At 43.4% G+C, this 21285-nt stretch overlaps 1 long non-coding RNA gene across 1 annotated transcript in view; it reads left to right on the forward strand.

Annotated features, from left to right (window-relative positions):
• The first annotated feature begins 219 nt into the window (after positions 1-219).
• The window catches only part of LOC142747996 (uncharacterized), a 38786-nt gene continuing 17720 nt past the window's right edge, over positions 220-21285 (forward strand). The window contains exons 1-2 of the long non-coding RNA XR_012882117.1: positions 220-267; positions 365-519. This is a non-coding gene — a long non-coding RNA (uncharacterized LOC142747996). The remainder of the gene's footprint in view (positions 268-364; positions 520-21285) is intronic.

A 21285-nucleotide genomic window follows, 5' to 3' on the forward strand; every position in this document is an offset into this window, starting at 1 on the left:
GGAACAAAGCTACTGTATTAAAGGGTTCATTTAGAGCTACAAATGTCCATACATACCGTATACTTGCTGACATGTATTAGCACTAAAGGATATGCTGCCGCAGTAAGGGATTTAACCCTTATGTTGCTAGGAGACAGTGGGTCATAAGTGAATGTGATGTCACAAATATGGAATGTATGATTTATAGCTCTTTTACAGTACTGTCAGTTTACAGTTTACAGATAAGGCAGTAAAGTGAGGTTGAAAGCAATGCAGACAATGAAACAGGTAATTACATTATACTATAAGAATAACTGAGGCATACACAGGAAAATGAGCACAATTAATTTTTTTTTGTAAATTCGATGCTTATTGAATTTTCCAGACAGAAAGTGTATGCAGGGGCTGATATATTAAAAAAAACACCTATGCAGCAAATAACAGACATCAATAGTGATTTCTTCCCATCACAATAAGTAGTAATAAATGCCAAAAGTCAAGATCTATGAAAAGGAACAGGGAATACAATTGGCATCACAGGTTGGTTAAAGCTATGATTAAAGTAAGACAGGCACATTGAAAGATACTGGTAGAAAAATGTTTGTGTGCATGGGCAGTGTGGGATAGTGGAGATGGAGGCAAGGGATGGCAGTATGAGCAATTATCAGTTCCCGCGGGACAGATATGGTGCGTAAAAATCACACAGCGTGTCCGACCTGGAACCCGCAGTTCATTCATTCCGAAAAAAGCAGCGGTAAAAAACGCTCATACTTACCTAGGCCATTGTTATGGCGACACGTCCCTCCTGTGGAGTCCGGTCCAGCCTCCCTGGATGATGCTGCAGCACCTGTGACTGGCTGCAGCGGCGGTCACATGGGACATAACGTCATCCCAGGAGGCAGCCCTCTAACATCATCCAGGCCGGCCTCCTGGAATGACGTTTCATCCTATGTGATTGCCGCTACAGCCTGTGATGCAACGTTATCCCAGGAGGCCGGACTGGGCTACTGTAAATGCTGCAGAATTTCCGCACAGAATTCCGTTGCGGAAATTCTGTAGTGTTTACGCTACGTGGGAATCTGGCCCAAAACTTCATAGTAATTTGCAAATAACAGCTGTAGTAAATGCTGCAGAATAAGGCCATGTTCAGACGTGGCAGAATTTTTCCGCTGCAAATGTTGGTGCAGATTTTGGGCAATTACGCAACAAATCTGCACCAATATTTGCATATTTAACAGGTAATTCAGACGTTGCAGATATCACAGCGGACTTGCCACAGATTTCAGTTTTTGCATTTCAAAGGCTGAAATCTGCAGTGAAATTCCGCTTCTTCTCCGCAATGTAATGAGCATGCTGTGGAGGGGAAATTCTGCACCGAAGCCTAATTTCCGTTATTTTCTGCAACGTCTGAACTAACTTTCCTAAAAATGTACAGAAGCAAATTAAAAAAACGGCTGCTGCAGAATTCCATTGCGGACTGTCCGCAGCTGAATTCAACAGCAATTCTGCTACGTCTGAATGTGCCCTAAGGTTGAGAAGCAGAAGTTAAACCTCCTCTGCAAATGAGTCTGCAAAAGTTGGGGAGACAGAACCATTCACAAGCGATGATCTATCATACACTCGAGGGCAAGAGGATGTTTCCTGCTCTAATCCTTCCTTTAGGGGAGGTTTAAGTCAGGAATCCAACCTGAAGACGAAAATGATGGGAGGCAAAACAAGTATTGCTTAACCATGGGACCACTCAAGCATCCAAGGCAGGTGGTTAAGAAGACTGCACTGCGAGGAAACCTTATTAGATCGGGACTGCTGGAATCCAACCTCTAGCAGAAGATGTTTATCACAACTTGGCACCCTACACTTCCAGGTCTCCAGGACACTTTTGATGCCTGTGAGTGTTTCAAATGTAATAATTAATAACTTCAGCAGATATAAAGGGGTCTGTGAATCTTTGGTATGGTTCTTCGAGCCTTTGGCCATGGTTGGATTGAAAAGTTTAATAACTTCCGCCTAACCCCACTTTTGCGCCATTTTCCAAAAGTGGCAAGAGGAGTAAAAAGTTGCAAATTTCATGTAGTGCCCCAAAATTTGCAGCTTTTTAACACCAGAAAACTTGAGGTAATCGTTTCAGAAATTCCACCCTAAGTGTATGGGTAACCTGACAACTGTTATGGCCAAGGATATTTACATCTGGAACATGTAGGCGGTATCTCCTCTTTGTGCTGTATTTACTTTTACAACACATTAGTTTTAGTGGAAATTGAAAGTAAAGGCTCAAGATTCCTAAATACGTTTTATTAAAAATTATTTTTACTTATTGAGATACAGTTGCTTTGTATTCTGTATACAGAGCAGCTGTATCTAGCGCTAAAACCTGTAACTGTATAGTCAGCGGGACTGACGGGTTCAGTGTCAGTGGGTTCTGCATGTCTCTGACACGCAGGATCCACCTGTTATCCATCACATTTAAGGTCATAACTTAGATGTGATAGATAACAGGTGGATCCTACATGTCAGAGACACGCAGGACCCGCTGACACTGAACCCTTCAGTCCCGGTGACCTAACGGATTCAGGTCTTAGCGAACTATACAACTGCTCTGTATACAGAATACAAAGCAGCTGTATTTCAAAAAGTAAAAATAATTTTTTAATAAAAACTATTTAGAAATTTGCACAAAACACATTGATAGATATTTTTTTATTTAAAAAAATATATATATATTTCAAAGGTGTACATAACCTTTGAAAGGCTGTCAGGAATATAATTTGCCTGAGAAATAGTTCCATCCTCACTTTTGCTTAGGCCCCATGCACACGAACGTAAAAACGCCCGTAATTACGGGCCCATAGACTTCTATTGGCCACGGGTACTTCCACGTATGCTTACGGGAAGGTGCCCGGGCCATTGAAAAATATAGAACATGTCCTATTTTAGGCCGTAGTAATGGCACGGGCAGGCCCATAGAAGTCTATGGGGCTCCCGTAATTACGGGTGACTACGTGTGTGCACCCGTAATTACGGGAGCGTTGCTAGGCGAGGTCAGTGGATAGTCACTGTCCAGGGTGCTGAAAGAGTTAACTGATCGGCAGTAACTCTTTCAGCACCCGGGACAGTGTCTTCCGATCACAGCCTAAGGCCTCATTCACACGACAGGGTCCGAGTGTCGGCCGGGAAAATCGGCCGTTTTTCCCGGCCTGTTTGCATCCAGTTTGCATCCGTTCCGATTCTGTTCCGGGCCTGTTGCCGTTTTTACCGGCCGATTTGGACCCGATTTGCATCCGTTTTTTTCCCTGTCCATTTTAAAATCGGATGAATTTCATTTAAATTTGTTGCCCCACACAGCTCTCTGTAGATAATGACACACAGCCCCCTGTAGGTAATGCCACCCAGCCCCCTGTAGGTAATGCCACCCAGACCCCTGTAGGTAATGCCACCCAGACCCCTGTAGGTAATGCCACCCAGACCCCTGTTGGTAATGCCACCCAGACCCCTGTAGGTAATGCCACCCAGACCCCTGTAGGTAATGCCACCCAGACCCCTGTTGGTAATGCCACCCTGCCCCCTGCAGGTAATGCCACCCTGCCCCCTATAGGTAATGCCACCCTGCCCCCTGTAGGTAATGCCACCCTGCCCCTTATAGGTAATGCCACCCTGCCCCTTGTAGGTAATGCCACCATGCCCCTTGTAGGTAATGCCACCCTTCCCCTTGTAGGTAATGCCACCCAGCTCCCTGTTGGTAATGCCACCCTGCCCCTTGTAGGTAATGCCACCCTGCCCCTTGTAGGTAATGCCACCCTGTCCCTTGTAGGTAATGCCACCCAGCTCCCTGTTGGTAATGCCACCCTGACCCTTGCAGGTAATGCCACCCTGCCCCTTGTAGGTAATGCCACCCTGCCCCTTGTAGGTAATGCCACCCAGCTCCCTGTTGGTAATGCCACCCTGCCCCTTGTAGGTAATGCCACCCTGCCCCTTGTAGGTAATGCCACCCTGCCCCTTGTTGGTAATGCCACCCTGCCCCTTGTAGGTAATGCCACCCTGCCCCTTGTAGGTAATGCCACCCTGTCCCTTGTAGGTAATGCCACCCAGCTCCCTGTTGGTAATGCCACCCTGACCCTTGCAGGTAATGCCACCCTGCCCCTTGTAGGTAATGCCACCCTGCCCCTTGTAGGTAATGCCACCCAGCTCCCTGTTGGTAATGCCACCCTGCCCCTTGTAGGTAATGCCACCCTGCCCCTTGTAGGTAATGCCACCCTGCCCCTTGTAGGTAATGCCACCCAGCTCCCTGTTGGTAATGCCACCCTGACCCTTGTAGGTAATGCCACCCTGCCCCTTGTAGGTAATGCCACCCAGCTCCCTGTTGGTAATGCCACCCTGACCCTTGCAGGTAATGCCACCCTGCCCCTTGTAGGTAATGCCACCCTGCCCCTTGTAGGTAATGCCACCCAGCTCCCTGTTGGTAATGCCACCCTGCCCCTTGTAGGTAATGCCACCCTGCCCCTTGCAGGTAATGCCACCCTGCCCCTTGTAGGTAATGCCACCCTGCCCCCTGTAGGTAATGCCACCCAGCCCCCTGTAGGTGATGCCACCAAGTCCCCTGTAGGGGTTGCCACCAAGTCCCCTGTAGGTAATGCCACACAGCCACCTGTAGGTTGCACCCATCTCCCCCCCCCACATTCCAGGAGAAGTCACTGACTTCAATGTCCATATATGGACAGTGTAGTCACTGACTTCTCCTGGAGAGGAATTCCCTGCCACAGGTCGGGAATTCCGCTGCAGAAGTGAGTGACATCGCTGTGTCCATATATGGACAGTGTAGTCACTCACTTCTCCTGTAGCGGAATCCCCGGCCATAGCGTCGGGGATTCCGCTGCAGAAGTGAGTGACATCGCTGTGTCCATATATGAACAGTGTAGGTCACTCACTTCTCCTGTAGCGGAATCCCCGGCCATAGAGTCGGGGATTCAGCTGCAGAAGTGAGTGATATCGCTGTGTCCATATATGGACAGTGTAGTCACGCACTTCTCCTGTAGCGGAATCCCCGGCCATAGGGTCGGGGATTCCGCTGCAGAAGTGAGTGACTTCGCGGTGTCCATATATGGACAGTGTAGTCACGCACTTCTCCTGTAGCGGAATCCCCAATCGCCGGCCGGGGATTGGGGATTCCGACTCCTACAGGGAGCAAAAAAAGACCCTCCTCCTCCTCACATGCACTCTGCGCTGCGAGGAGGAGGATAGAGTGTGCGAGCGACGGTAGACCCGGCCATCACTCGGGACACATTCCGGTGATGGCCGTGTATTACCCGGCCCCATAGACTTCTATGGAGGCCGGGCGGTCGGGTACCCGGCCGAAAATAGGGCATGTCCCATTTTTTGACGGCCGGTTTTCCCAGCCCGTCAAAAAATTGGTCGTGTGAATAGCCCCATTAGGGGTCTATTGTTCCTAATGCAGTCGGGTGACGGCCGATTTATGAACGGCCGGCACCCGTCCAGGAAACCCTGTCGTGTGAATTCCGCCTCAGTCTGGGTTGCACAGTGAAATTACAAAAGAACATCTCTGAACACACAAGGCTCTCCTGTGAGCCAGCACTCTGTCGTCATGAACCATTGTGTTTAAGAGAATATAATGAAGCTCATGGAGAAATAAAAGGATCACAATATTGTTAGTTTGACTGTATTATATTGCAGACAGAAGACATTTGATTTTTACCTTGATAAATAATGCTCTTCATGAAGTAGTTTGGGATTTTATCCAGATTTTGTACTGTGATTTTGGCTCATCCTGCAAAAGATAAATAAAACTAGCTATGACTAGTTAAACCCGAGCTGCCATTGTCGATTACATTTATAGTGAAAGCTGCTGGGACTGACTAAAACAAAGATGGTGATCCTACTAATCCCTCAATGTGACATATAATGGAGCATGCAAGCATAAAATGTAAGCAGCTAGGACGTTTTGTGAGCATTTTAAGGCCTATAGATGTTTTATATCAATGGTGCTCCCTTTACTTATCTTATAATTGTGCACATAAGCACTGCATATTTTATTTTGAAGATTAATTCCTTAATATAATTTGCTTGTGTTGCTGTAATAAGGCCTTATTAAGAGAAGTAGCTTTATTAACTGTCTTAACCCATTTAATGTTGAACCACTTTGGGTATCAAATTGTGTACCAGTGTAAGAACAGCACCTATTGACCCAGAATTCACTAGCTGGCGGCATCCGTAATAGTGTTTATGTGACTAATAGACACCTACATTTTCTTTCTGCAACTTTTTCATGCGTGATATATATATATATATATATATATATATATATATATATATATATATATATATATATACAATTATATGCATTTCCATGACATTTGTTAAAGGAGAGATACATTTACTAAACATTATTGTAAGGATACACTAGTTATACTTGATTTTAATTCAAGCTCTGAATTACATTGACACATGGCCACACTTAGCTTTACATGTTAAGCTCTTAATTACATTTGTTTATGTATACACAATTGTACAGGACAGAATTCTATTTGAAGATGCAGAACATGATAGAAAAATGTAGAAAACGATAATAGTTATTTTATCCAAAGACAAATATACTGATTTGGAATGTAAAAAAGAAACTATGTACATATTCTATATGGACAAAAGTATTGAGACACATTCCCTGAAAGACTGTAAGCGTAAAGGTATGTTGGCACGCAGTGACCAAAAATGTCTGAAAATACAGAGCTGTTTTCAGGCGAAAACAGCTCCTGATTTTCAGACGTTTTTGTAGCCACTCGCGATTTTCGCTGTGTTTTTAACGGCCGTTTTTGGAGCTGTTTTCCATAGAGTCAATGAAAAACGGCTCTAAAAACGTCCCAAGAAGTGACATGCACTTCTTTTTCGCAGGCGTCTTTTTACGCTCCGTATTTTGACAGCAACGCATAAAATAACACCTCTTGGGAACAGAACAGCGTAAAACCCATTGAAAGCAATGGCCAGATGTATGTAGGCGTAATGGAGCCATTTTTTCAGGTGTAATACGAGGCGGAAAATTCCCTAATTACGTCTGAAAACAGTGCCTGTGAACATACTCTCAGTGTAAGTTTAGGAGCCACAGCATTTCAGCCATAAAGTGCTAGACCACATAAAGTTTCAGTGCGGGGTTGCTGAGTGCTGAGGCGCATAGTGTATAGAAGTCACCAACGCTCTGCTGACTCAATAACTGCAGAGTTCCAAACCTCCGATGGCATTAACTTCAGCAAAAAACTGTGCCTCAGGAGCTTCATGGCATGGCCAAGCCGCTGCATGCGAACCTTATATCACCAAGCACAATGCCAAGCGTCGGATAGAGTTGTGTTAGGCACGCCGCAACTGGACTCTGGAACAGTGGAAATCTGTTCAGTGGAGTTACGAATCTTCCTTCTCTATCTGGTAGTCTGATGGACGAGTCTGGTTTTAATGAATCTAAGGAGAATGTTACCTGCCTGACTGCATTGTGCTCATTTTAAAGCTTAATGGAGTTGGGATAATGCTATAGGATTATTTTTCAGGGGTTGGTCTAGGCCCGTAGAGTTCCAGGGAAGGGAAATCTTAGGGCATTCAGCATACCAAGACATTTTGGATAATTGTATGCTTCAAACTTTGTGGGATCAGTTTAGCCCTCTACCGTCGCTCCACTGGCGTTTCACGTCGGGAGAGGGTTTTTATATATGGCGCCCGCTCAGAAGCAGAGTGGCCACATTACACCCCCTTGTGGAGAGTGCAACACAGCCCCCCCTTGTAGAGAGTCCACACAGCCCCCCCCTTGTAGAGAGTCCCACACAGCCTCCCCTTATAGAGTGCCACACAGTCCCCCCTTGTAGGGAGTGCCACACAGCACCCTTGTTGGTAGTGCCGCACAGCTTCTCCTTGTAGAGAGTACCACACAGCCCTCTTGTAGATAGTGCCACACAGCCCCCTGTAGGTAGTGACACACATCTCATGTAGATAGTGTGACACACACCCCCTTGTAGATAGTGACACACAACACCCCCTTGTAGATAGTGACACACAACACCCCCTTGTAGATAGTGACACACAACACCCCCTTGTAGATAGCGCCACACAACACTTCCTTGTAGATAGCGCCATACAACACCCCCTTGTAGACAGCCCCACACAACACACCCTTGTAGATAGCGCCATGCATCCCTTCCTTTAGATACCGCCTTTGGTGCTCCCTCTAGGAGCCAAATCCCCAGCCATAGTGTTGGCAACACTTTGGCCAGGGATTCCGGTCCCGGAGGAGCCCCTGACGACACTGTCCATTTATGGAAAGGGAAGTCAGGGGCTCCCTCTATGTGCAGAATCTCCCACAACAGCTCTCGGCAACGCTGTGGCTGGGGATTCCACTCCTAGAGAAGCCCCTGACGTCAGTTGCTCCTACTGGACCGGAATTCCCGGCCAGAGCATCGACAGCGTTGCCGGCACTCTGGACGGGGATTCCAGTCCAGGGGGAGCCCTTGACAACCCTGTCCATATATGGACAGGGATATCAGGGGCTCCCTCAAGGAGTGGAATCCCCGGTGAGAGCATCGGCAATGCTGTGGCCGAGCATTGCGGTCCAGTAGGATCCCTTGACATCACTGTCAATGCTCTGGCTGGGGATTCCGCTCCTGAAGGAGCCATGACGGCAGTGTAAAGCACTCGGGGGCAAAGTGGGCGCCCCAAGGGCAGTGGGCCCCGACACGGTGCTGATGTCGGCCCTGACTATAGGGGCATTATACTGCGTGTGGAGAGGCTCTATAGGCGCATAATACTGTGTGTGGGCCACTGTGGGGGCATCATACTGTATGGGGAAGCACTATACCGTGAATGGAAGTTATGTAAAAAGCATAGATGTTATGGAAACAGCGTAGCTCAATATGCTACGCTGTTTCCGTAAAACACATTCACTTCTATAGAAGTTTACAGAAATAGAGTTGCACACAAAACTACGCTGTTTACGGAAGCCTGACCCTGCCGGATGCACCTCTGAAGTTGTAAACATGCATTGGGGGCCCACTGGGTAGGGGGCCCCAGTGCTAAATTCCTAGCTACACCTCTGTCTGTACCTATTTTCAATACTAATTCTTCAGATTAGGCTGTCCGCTTTTTTAGTGTGTCTGTGGACCATCTTTTATGTATTTAACCCCTTCAGGACCCAGCCTGTTTTGGCCTTCAGGACACAACCGATTTTTTCAAATCGGACATGTGTAACTTTATGTGGTAATAACATCGGAATGCTTTTACCTATCCAAGCAATTCTGAGAATGTTTTCTCATGACATGTTGTACTTTATGTTAGTGAAATATTTTTTTTCGATTATTTCGGTATTTATTTCTGAAAAACACCAAAATTTAGAAAAAAATTGCAAAAATTAGCATTTTTCTAAATTTAAATGGACCTGCTTGTAAAACAGATAGTAATACCCCACAAAATAGTTACTAGTTAACATTTCCCATATGTCTACTTTATGTTTGCATAATTTTTTGAACATCCTTTTATTTTTCTAGGACGTTACAAGGCTTAGAACTCCCCAAGTTACCCCATTTAGGAAACACCCCTCAAGGAATTTTTCTAGGGGTATAGTGAACATTTAGACCCCACGGGTCTTTTGCAGAATTTTTTAGAATTAGACCACGAAAAAGAATATCACCATTTTTTTCCACTAAAATGTTGAATTTTCTCATTTTCACAAAGGATAAAGGAGAAAAAAACAACCAATTTTTGTAAAGCAATTTCTCTCGAGTACGGAAATACCCCACATGTAGAAATGAATTAACCCTTTCAGGACTGATTCATTTTTTGCTTCCTTATTTTCGTTTTTCACTCACCGCCTTCCAAGAGCCAAAACTTTTTTCTTTTTCCGTCAGTAGAGTGTTGTGAGGGCTTATTTCTTGCGGGAGGAATTGTAGTTTCTATTGACACCATTTAAAGTGGCAAAAAATGTACTGGGAAACTGAAAAAAAAAAAAATTTCGGGCTGATATTTTTTGGGGTTTTCGTTTTTACAGCTTTCGCCGTCTGGTAGAAACAAAAACTTTACTTTATTCTGCGGCTCAATACAATTATACCAAATTTATATAGGTTTTTTTTATATTATACTACTTTTACAAAGATAAATCTATTTGTTAAAATAAAAATTGTTTTGTTTCACCACATTCTGAGAGCCGTAACTTTTTTATTTTTCGGTTGATTAAGTGGTGGTAGGTCTTATTTTTTGCGGGACGAGCTGTAGCTTTTATTGGCACCATTTCTTGGTACATAAAAAGTGATCAAAAAGTTGTATTACATTTTTTTTGGAGAGCTAAGGTGACAAAAAAAAACAGAGATTTTGGCGGTTTAAATTAATTAAGTTGTTTACGGTGTTTACGGTGTTCACCGTGCAAGTTAAATAATAGTATATTGTAATAGTTCGGCCTTTTATGGACGTAGCGATACCAATTTTGTTTATTTTTTTACATTACTTTAGAAGAAAAATGGGAAAAGGGGAGTATTTTTTAACTTTAAACTTTTTTCTTTCTCACTACTAATGACTTTAATTCTTCTACACATTTTATTAGTCCCCTTAGGGGACTTGAACCAGCGATCATTGGATCGCTGGTTCAATATACTGCAATACTAATGTATTGCAGTATATTGTAATTTTTAAAGGCTTCTGTAACCACACAATCGCTGTTCCTGTCCGTTAGTCCAGAGTGTCAGCTGTAATATACAGCTGACACCCACAGCGTATGGAGCGGGCTCAGCATGTGAGCCCGCTCCATACATCAACCCCCGCACCATGACGTGCAATTAAGTCATAGTGCGCAAAGGGGTTAATGCACAGCGTATGGTTCAAAGTGAATATTGCAATTTTCCACTGATATGCTATTTTAGTGCATAATATGTCGTGCCCAGTTTGTGCCACCGAAGATAAATACCTCATAAAACATTAAACGGGTTCTCCCGGGTATGACGATGCCATATATGTGGGCATAAACTACTGTTTGGGCACGCTGCAGGGCTCAGAAGGGAGGGAACGCCATTTTGCTTTTGGAGCGCAGATTTTGCTTGGTAGTAGTTCTGTTTGGGGTTTTGCTGGTATTTCAGTTTATAATGTGGGGGCATATGTAATCTGTGCGGAGAACATCAGTGCATAATAAGAGGGTATAATAATGTGGTAAATAAATAATAATTCATAGATATGTGGCCGGTGCCTGCACTGATAAATGGTGCCCGATCTTATCCGCTTTTGGAACACCCTGCACATTTTGCATTGCCATATTCTGAGAGCCAGAACTCTTTTATTTTTTCAGCACCGGAGCTGTGTGAGGGCTTATTTATTGCGGGACAATCTGCAGTTTTCATTGGTACCATTTTGGGGTACATGCAATTTTTTTGATCACTTTTTATTGAAAATTTTTGCAAGCCGGGTGACCAAAAACAAGCAATTCTGACAATGTCTTTTAGTTTATTTTTTGCGGCGTTCACTTTGTGCTATAAATGACAATTTTACTTTATCTTGCGGGTCTGTACGATTACGGCGAAACCATATGTATATAGTTTTTTTTTATGTTTTGCAGCGTTTGCGCAATAAAATCACTTTTTTATAAAATAATTTATTTTCTGTGTCACCATATTCTGAAAGCCATAACTTTTTTATTTTTTTTGTCAAAAAAGCTGTGTAAGGGCTTGTTTTTTGTGGCACGGGTTGTAGTTTTTATTAGTACTATTTTCGGGTACATGCGACTTTTTGATCACTTTTTATTCTCTATTTTGCGAGGGGTGTTGACCAAAAAATAGCGATTCTGGTGTAGTTTTTTATTGATTTTTTTGGGGGTGTTCATCGTGCGGGAAAAATAACATTATAGTTTTATAGTTGGGGTCGTTACGAACGCGGTGATGCCAAATATGTTTACTTTTTTAACGTGTTCATTTTTTTCCTATAATGAAAGTCTTATTACATGGAAAAAAAAGCATTTTTTGTTTATATAACTTATAACTTTTATTTTTGCACTTTTTTTAAAACATTTTTATTACTTTTTTTTACTTTTTTTACATTTCCCACTAGGGGATATTTAGACTTGCAGCTTTGATCACTGCTAGAGTACATTACACTACCTACGTGTCATTGTGACGTCACACTGACAGGAAGCCTAGGAGGACCGGCCAGAGGCTGCTCCTCCGAGGCTTCCGTACATGGCAGCCCAGAGGCCATTGTTTGGCCTCCGATTGCCATGACAAGCATCGGCAGCCCCCACAATCACTTAGTGGGGGCTGCCGATGTGCTTCAAACCCCTTAAATGTGGCGATCGCAATCGGTCGCCGCATTTATGGGGTTAATTGCCAAAATCAGCGGCGATGGTCCGCTGACCGGCAAGACTGGAATGTCAGCTGTCGGGGACAGCTCACCTCCCGGATCCCGGACAGTGTCCGTTAAGACAGGGTATGCCGGGAACCGCTCCGCAACTGTACGTCCTGATGCAGGAAGCAAGCCCTCTGCAAGACATACAGTTGCGGCGCAGCACGTAAAGAGGTTCATATTTGCCAATAAAGTTTTAAACATTTTTATATTCCCTAGTTGCATATTGCATCTTTTCCTCTTTTTGGTCTATATATTGTGATATTGCAGTCTATGGCATAATCGATCTAATCAACCCCCCTAGAGGGACAAAAAAATAGTCTTAAAAACATGTAAAAAAAAGTTCTAAAAAATATTAAAAATAAATATAAAAATTCAAATCACCCCCTTTCCTTAGATCACATTTAAAAAATAAATAAACAAAAATAAACATAAGCACATTAGGTATTCCAGCGTCCGAAAATACCCAAACTATAAAAATATAAAAATATTTATCCAATATGGTGAATGCCGTAGCAGGGAAAAAAGGTAAAAATGGCCGAATCGCTGTTTTTTTGCCACTTGAACCCCACAAAACAATTTTATAAAAAGTGATCGAAATGCCAGACATTCCCCAAAATAATATTTATATCAACTACATTTTTCCCCGTACAAAAAGATGCCTTAAACTGCTCTATATACGGAAATATAAAAAAGTTACGGAGGTCACAATATGGCGATGCAAAACATTTTTGTTTCTTTCAAACGTTTACATTTTTTTAAAGGTATTAAAACATAACAAGAAGTATATAAATTTGGTATCACCATGATCGTACTGACCCGCAGAATAAAGGTAACATGTCATTTTCACCGTACAGTGACCACTGTAAAAACTAAAACATGCAGAACTGTTTTATCCCAATTCCACCCCTTTCTGAATTTTTTTCCAGCTTCTCAGTACATCACACATAATATTAAGGGTATGTGCACACACTAAATAAAAAACATCTCAAAATATGGAGCTGTTTTAAAGGGAAAACAGCTCCTGATTTTCAGACGTTTTTTAATCAAAGTCGCGATTTTCGCTGTGATTTTCGCTGCGTTTTTCTTGGCCTATTTTTGGAGCTGTTTTTTTTATAGAGTCTATGAAAAACAGCTCCAAAAACGGCTGAAGAAGTGACATGCATTTCTTTTTCGCAGCCGTTTTTTTACGCGGCCGTTTTTCCAAACGGCCGCGTAAAAAACGCCCTGTCGGAACAGAACTGCATTTTTCCCATTGAAATCAATGGGCAGATGTTTGGAGGCTTTCTGCTTCAGATTTTTCAGCCGTTTTTCATTTCGTTTTTCGTTTACGGCCCGAAAAACGGCCGAAAACACTGCGTGCGAGCATGCCCTAAATAGTACCATCAGAAAGTACAATTTGTTCCATAAAAATTAAGTCCTCGTATGGTTGTGTCAACTAGAAAAATAAAAAACTTATGACTCTTTGAAGGCGGGGAGGAAAAAATAAAAGCATAAAAATGAAAATTAGTCTGGTCCTGAAAGGGTTAGAAAAGGCCCTTTTCTGTTCCAGCATGACTGTGCCCAGCGCACAAAGCAAGGTCCATAAAGGCATGGTTGGGGAAGTTTGGTGTGGAAGAACGTAACTGGCTCGCACAGAGCCCTGACCTCAACCCCATCCAACACCTTTGGTATGAACTAGAATGGAGATTGTGAGCCAGGCCCTCTCATCCAACATTAATATCTGACCTCACAAATGTTCTTCCGGATGACTGGGCAAAGATTTTCACAGACACACGCCAAAATCTTGTAGAAAGCCTTCCCAGAAGAGTGGAAGCTGTTTTAGCTGCTAATGGGAACCAACTACATGTTAATGCCTATGGATTTAGAATGAGATTTCATAAAAGCTCCTGTAGGTGTAATATGTATGTGCCCCAGTACTTTTCTCCATATTCTAAAAAGTAAAAAAGAAAAAGAAAAATTATTTTTATGCAGCGCATCATTTATGCAAATAGGAATCTCTCACCTCTGGAGTCAGTGTGTGAATCCTCTCTGATGACTCCCATCATGGCCAGCGCCGCTGACGTCATATTCCCACTGCAGCATAGATTCAGCCTGCAAAATTTTGCTAATTATGGTGAGGTATCGCAGCTGTGACTAATGACATAATGATTCAAATTCACTAGCGCTCCTTTAAATCTTGCAATAACTAGTGAGATCAACCAAATATGCAACTCAGCTCTCTACTCACTGAAATATCTAAACAAGGAGATGAACAACCGGAGCAGGTAAAAAAGAGGTGAAATCCTCAACACCACACAAAACAGAGACAAAATGATAGTTTTTTACCGCTCAGACGGTTGTAGATGTACAGTCTGAAGTGTCCATCAAGGGTTTGACCTTCCCCCAGCTAGCATGCAGAAAGAATTTCCACTGGTGTGTGTATCTCGCTGGTACTTGTGGTTCTACACAGAAATGAAACGGCAGAAATGCAACTGCTTGCTGTGTATATCCTCGTACTTGATGTTCTAAATCTCCAACAAGGGAGAAAAAAGAGATAGTGCACTACCTTTTGGAAACTGCAAATTCCACGACTTTATTCCATACTTACAAAAATGGATATAGATAAAAGCATAAAATAAGCTCTTGTAACACGCCAAATAATGCAACCCTTGCATTATTTGGCGGGTTACAAGAGCTTATCTTATGCTTTTATCTATATCCATTTGTGTAAGTATGGAATAAAGTCGTGGAATTTGCAGTTTCCACAAGGTAGTGCACTATCTCCTTTTTCTCCCTTGTTGGACATTTAGAACATCACGTACGAGGATATACACAGCAAGCAGTTGCATTTCTGCAGTTTCACTTCTGTGTGGAACCACAAGTACCAGCGAGATATACACACCAGTGGAAATTTGGATTATTCTTTCTGCATGCTAGCTGGGGGAAGGTCAAACCCTTAATGGACACTTCAGACTGTACATCTACAACCGTCTGAGCGGTAAAAAACTATCATTTAACTAGTGAGATCAGGCAGGTTTGTTCCATTTTGCGTGGGTTTGTGGGAATCTGACATTAGCAGCGCTAGGCATGATGGGAGCCATCTAAGAGGATGTACATGCCTTGTTTAAATGTTATATATGGAATCAGGCTCGGAGGGGAAGGAAGCCTGCCAGCCCCAGCGCCCCCATGCGAACGCTGCTTACAATGGCAGAGCAGAGTGCCATTGACTCTTTGCCCTGCCACTTACTCTGCTAAGCCACAGGCTGTTTGAGGCTCGTGGCCTACTAGAAGTTCCTGAGGACGTCAGCCTGGCATCCTGGCGCACAGAGGCATAGCTAGGTTCTCCAGCACCCGGGGCAAAGATTCAGTTTGGCGCGCCCGCCCCCCCCCCAACCTCTTTCCCGACATCTCCTTCCCCCTCGCTGTGTTTGTTTTCTCTACCAATCGACGTGTCATTTCTTTTCCACATTTCTTTTTATGTAACGCGAGCATAAAAACATTTGTACATTTTACAAGCAATATGGTTCTATACACAACACCAGAACCAAGCTCAGTACATATATACAGCCCCAGAACCAAGCTCAATACATAAATACAGCACCAGCACAAATACAGCTCAATTTAGTGCAACCCTTTCCGTATAGGTATGTACGGCGTAAAACTACAGCTGCCAGCATGGCCCGAACAATGATAAGGATATGCTGGGAGATGCTGTTTCACAAAAATAAATCCTATCAATCATACCACCATCTCGCTGCAGATCATACAGTGACTACATTACTGATTAGAGGCAGAATGAACATTTAGATTAAGTGACTCACCGGTGACGTCTCAGATTCTAATTATTTTTCTCCATCCGGTCCAGACCTCTATGATGACTTCTCCTGGTCACAGCCCATTTCTTCAGTTTGCCGCTCACATGTCTTCAGCTTCTCACTTTTCCAACATTTCTGCATCTATAAATAAAGATAAAGTTATCATTATACCACACACTACGCCCCTAAATATAATAGCGCCATACACTGCACCTCTAATTATAATAGCACCATACACCGTGTCCCACACACACACACTGTGCCCCCTGTAGATAGTGCCTGCCATAGAGTCCCCTGTAGATAGTGCCTGCTATAGAGCCCCCTGTATATAGTGCCTGCCATAGAGCCCACCCCTGTATATAGTGTCCCACAAATAACTCCCCCTATAGTGCTCTACAGATAGCCCACCCCTGTATATAACCCCCTGTAGATATAGCCCAGCCCTGTATATAGCGCTCCACATATAGCCCAACCCTGTATATAGCCCCCTGTAGATATAGCCCACCCCTGTATATAGTGCTCTACAGATACCCACCCCTGTATATAGCCCCCTGTAGATATAGCCCAGCCCTGTATATAGTGATCCACGTATAGCCCAACCCTGCATATAGCCCCCTGTAGATTAAGCCCACCCCTGTATGTAGCACTCCACAGATAGCCCACCCCTGTATATAACCCCCATGTAGATATAGCCCATCCCTGTATATAGCCCCCCTGTAGATATAGCCTACCCCTGTATATAGTGCTCCACAGATAGCCCAACCCTGTATGTAGCCCCCCTGTAGATATAGCCCACCCCTGTATATAGTGATCCACGTATAGCCCAAACCCTGCATATAGCCACCTATAGATATAGCCCACCCCTGTATGTAGTGCTCCACAGATAGCCCACCCCTGTATATAGCCCCCATGTACATATAGCCCATCCCTGTATATAGCCCCCCTGTAGATATAGCCTACCCCTGTATATAGTGCTCCACAGATAGCCCAACCCTGTATGTAGCCCCCCTGTAGATATAGCCCACCTCTGTATATAGTGCTCCACATATAGTCCACCCCTGTATATAGTGCTCCACATATAGTCCACCCCTGTATATAGTGTTTCACAGATAGCCCACTCCTGTATATAGCCCCCCTGTACATATAGTCCACCCCTGTATATAGTTCTCCACTAGATAGTCCACCCCTGTATATAGTGCTCAACAGATAGCCCACCCCTGTATATATCTACAGGGGTGGACTATATCTACAGGGGTGGGCTATATCTACAGGGGGACTATCTACAGAGTTGGGCTATATCTACAGGGGTGGGCTATATCTACAGGTGGACTATATCTACAGGGGTGGGCTATATCTACAGGGGTGGGCTATATCTACTGGTGCCAGGGTTCGGCATGTGGTGGAACGGGTGGACAAATTGCTGGGAGGGGCTGGTGATGATCCAGCTGTCGTGGTCCATGTCGGTACCAACGACAGAATAAATGGTAGGTGGAGCAGCCTTAAGAATAATTTTAAAGAACTAGGCTACAAGCTGAAGGGAAGGACCTCCAAAGTAGTATTCTCAGGAATACTGCCTGTGCCATGCGCATCACAGGAAAGACAGCGGGAGCTCAGGGAGTTAAATGCATGGCTGAAGTCTTGGTGTAGAGGAGAAGGATTTGGGTTCCTAGAGCACTGGGCTGACTTTTCATTGGGGTACAAACTGTATTCTGCAGATGATTTGCACCTAAATGGAAGGGGGTCCGCTGTGCTGGGGGAGAGAATTCTAGCTGGGGTGGCGGAGTATTTAAACTAGGGCTGAGGAGGGAGGTTAATGTAGAAAAAAAAGGGGTAGCCAGGTTAGAGAGGGGTCAGACTATATTGGTGGGGGGAGAAACAGAATGTGGGGAGAGGACTAGACAACAAGATAAGGAGATCCTTTCGTTACAAAACATCAGTGTAAATAAAAAGGCCCGATTAATGTCAAATCACATTTCTGATAATAAAAGTGAAAAACTGACAGGCAAGTTAAAGTGTATGTTCACAAATGCCAGAAGTCTAGCAAGCAAAATGGGGGAGCTGGAGGCCTTGATACTGGAAGAAAATATAGATATAGTTGGTGTTGCTGAAACATGGCTGGACTCTTCACATGACTGGGCTGTAAATCTACAGGGTTTTACACTTTTTCGGAAAGACAGGACAAATAGGAAAGGTGGTGGTGTATGTCTGTATGTGAGAAGTGATATGAAGGCGAGTGTGAAAGAGACAATAGTGGGTGAAGACTGTGAGGAGGTTGAAACCTTGTGGGTGGAACTAGAAAGGGAGGTAAACACTGAAAAAATTACTTTTGGTGTAATCTATAGACCCCCCAATATAACTGAGGAGATGGATGTTCAGCTATATAAACAGATGGAGCGGGCTGCACAGGCGGGTACTGTAGTGATAATGGGAGATTTTAATTTCCGGGATATTAATTGGTGTCATGGTTCGGCTTCAACTGCAAAGGGGAGACATTTCCTCAACCTGTTGCAGGAAAATTTTATGGGCCAGTTTGTGGAAGACCCGACTAGAGGTGAAGCTCTGTTGGATCTGGTCATTTCTAATAATGCAGATCTTGTTGGGAATGTCAATGTTCGTGAAAACCTCGGTAACAGTGATCATAATATAGTTACATTTTACCTATACTGTAAAAAACAAACGCAGGCTGGGAGGGCAAAAACATTTAATTTTAAGAAAGCCAATTTCCCCAGGATGAGGGCTGCAATTCAGGATATGGACTGGAAAGAACTAATGTCAAATAATGGAACAAATGATAAATGGGAGATTTTCAAATCTACTTTGAGTTATTATAGTGCAAAATTTATTCCTATAGGTAACAAGTATAAACGACTCAAATTAAACCCCACATGGCTTACACCTTCTGTGAAAGGGGCAATACATGACAAAAAAAGGGCATTTAAAAAATACAAATCTGAGGGTACAGCTGTAGCCTTTGTAAAATATAAAGAGCTTAATAAAATCTGTAAAAATGTAATAAAATTAGCAAAAATACAAAATGAAAGGCAGGTGGCCAAGGATAGTAAAACAAATCCCAAAAAATTCTTCAAGTATATAAATGCTAAAAAGCCAAGGTCTGAACATGTAGGACCCCTAGATAATGGTAATGGGGAGTTGATCACAGGGGATCAAGAGAAGGCAGAGTTACTAAATGGGTTCTTTAGCTCTGTATATACAACTGAAGAAAGAGCAGCTGATGTAGCCAGTGCCAGTGCTGTTAATATATCAGTTGATATACTGAATTGGATGAATGTAGAGATGGTCCAAGCTAAATTAAATAAAATAAATGTGCACAAGGCCCCGGGACCAGATGGGTTACACCCTAGAATTCTTAAAGAGCTTAGTTCAGTTATTTCTGTCCCCCTTTTCATAATATTCAGAGAATCTCTAGTGACTGGTATAGTGCCAAGGGACTGGCGCAGCGCAAATGTGGTGCCTATTTTCAAAAAGGGCTCTAGGTCTTCCCCAGGTAATTATAGACCAGTAAGCTTAACATCCATCGTGGGGAAAATGTTTGAGGGGCTATTGAGGGACTATATACAGGATTATGTGACAATAAATAGCATTATAAGTGACAGCCAGCACTGTTTTACTAAGGACAGAAGTTGTCAAACTAACCTAATCTGTTTTTATGAAGAGGTGAGCAGAAGTCTAGACAGAGGGGCCGCTGTGGATTTAGTGTTTTTGGACTTTGCAAAGGCATTTGACACTGTCCCCCATAGACGCCTAATGGGTAAATTAAGGACTATAGGTTTAGAAAATATAGTTTGTAATTGGATTGAGAATTGGCTCAAGGACCGTATCCAGAGAGTTGTGGTCAATGATTCCTTCTCTGAATGGTCACCGGTTATAAGTGGTGTACCCCAGGGTTCAGTGCTGGGACCACTATTATTCAACTTATTTATTAATGATATAGAGGATGGGATTAATAGCACTATTTCTATTTTTGCAGATGACACCAAGCTATGTAATATAGTTCAGTCTATGGAAGATGTTCATGAATTGCAGGCAGATTTAAACAAACTAAGTGTTTGGGCGTCCACTTGGCAGATGAAGTTTAATGTAGATAAATGTAAAGTTATGCATCTGGGTACCAACAACCTGCATGCATCATATGTCCTAGGGGGAGCTACACTGGCGGATTCACTTGTTGAGAAGGATCTGGGTGTACTTGTAAATCATAAACTCAATAACAGCATGCAGTGTCAATCAGCTGCTTCAAAGGCCAGCAGGATATTGTCGTGTATTAAAAGAGGCATGGACTCACGGGACAGGGATGTAATATTGCCACTTTACAAAGCATTAGTGAGGCCTCATCTAGAATATGCAGTTCAGTTCTGGGCTCCAGTTCATAGAAAGGATGCCCTGGAGTTGGAAAAAATACAAAGAAGAGCAACGAAGCTAATTAGGGGCATGGAGAATTTAAGTTATGAGGAAAGATTGAAAGAATTAAACCTATTTAGCCTTGAAAAAAGACGACTAAGGGGGGGACATGATTAACTTATATAAATATATTAATGGCACATACAAAAAATATGGTGAAATCCTGTTCCTTGTAAAACCCCCTCAAAAAACAAGGGGGCACTCCCTCCGTCTGGAGAAAAAAAGGTTCAAGCTGCAGAGGCGACAAGGCTTCTTTACAGTGAGAACTGTGAATCTATGGAATAGCCTACCGCAGGAGCTGGTCACAACAGGGACAGTAGATGGCTTTAAAAAAGGGTTAGATAATTTCCTAGAACAAAAAAATATTAGCTCCTATGTGTAGAAATTTTTCCTTCCCTTTTCCCTTCCCTTGGTTGAACTTGATGGACATGTGTCTTTTTTCAGCCGTACTAACTATGTAACTATGTAACTATATATATACAGGGGTGGGCTATATCTACATGGGGCTATATACAGGGGTGGGCTATATCTACAGGGGGGCTATATACTATATAGCCCCCCCTGTAGCTATAGCCCACCCTGTATATGGTGCTCAATAGATAGCCCATCCCAGTATATAGCCCCCCCTGTAGATAGACACCCCCCGTAGATAAAGTCCCCCCTTAGATAAAGTCCCCCCCGTGTAGACAAAATCCCCCCTCCGTAGATAAAGCCCCCCCCCGTGTAGACAAAG

The sequence above is a fragment of the Rhinoderma darwinii genome, chromosome 3 (assembly GCF_050947455.1).
Source record: "Rhinoderma darwinii isolate aRhiDar2 chromosome 3, aRhiDar2.hap1, whole genome shotgun sequence".
Lineage (NCBI taxonomy): Eukaryota > Metazoa > Chordata > Amphibia > Anura > Rhinodermatidae > Rhinoderma > Rhinoderma darwinii.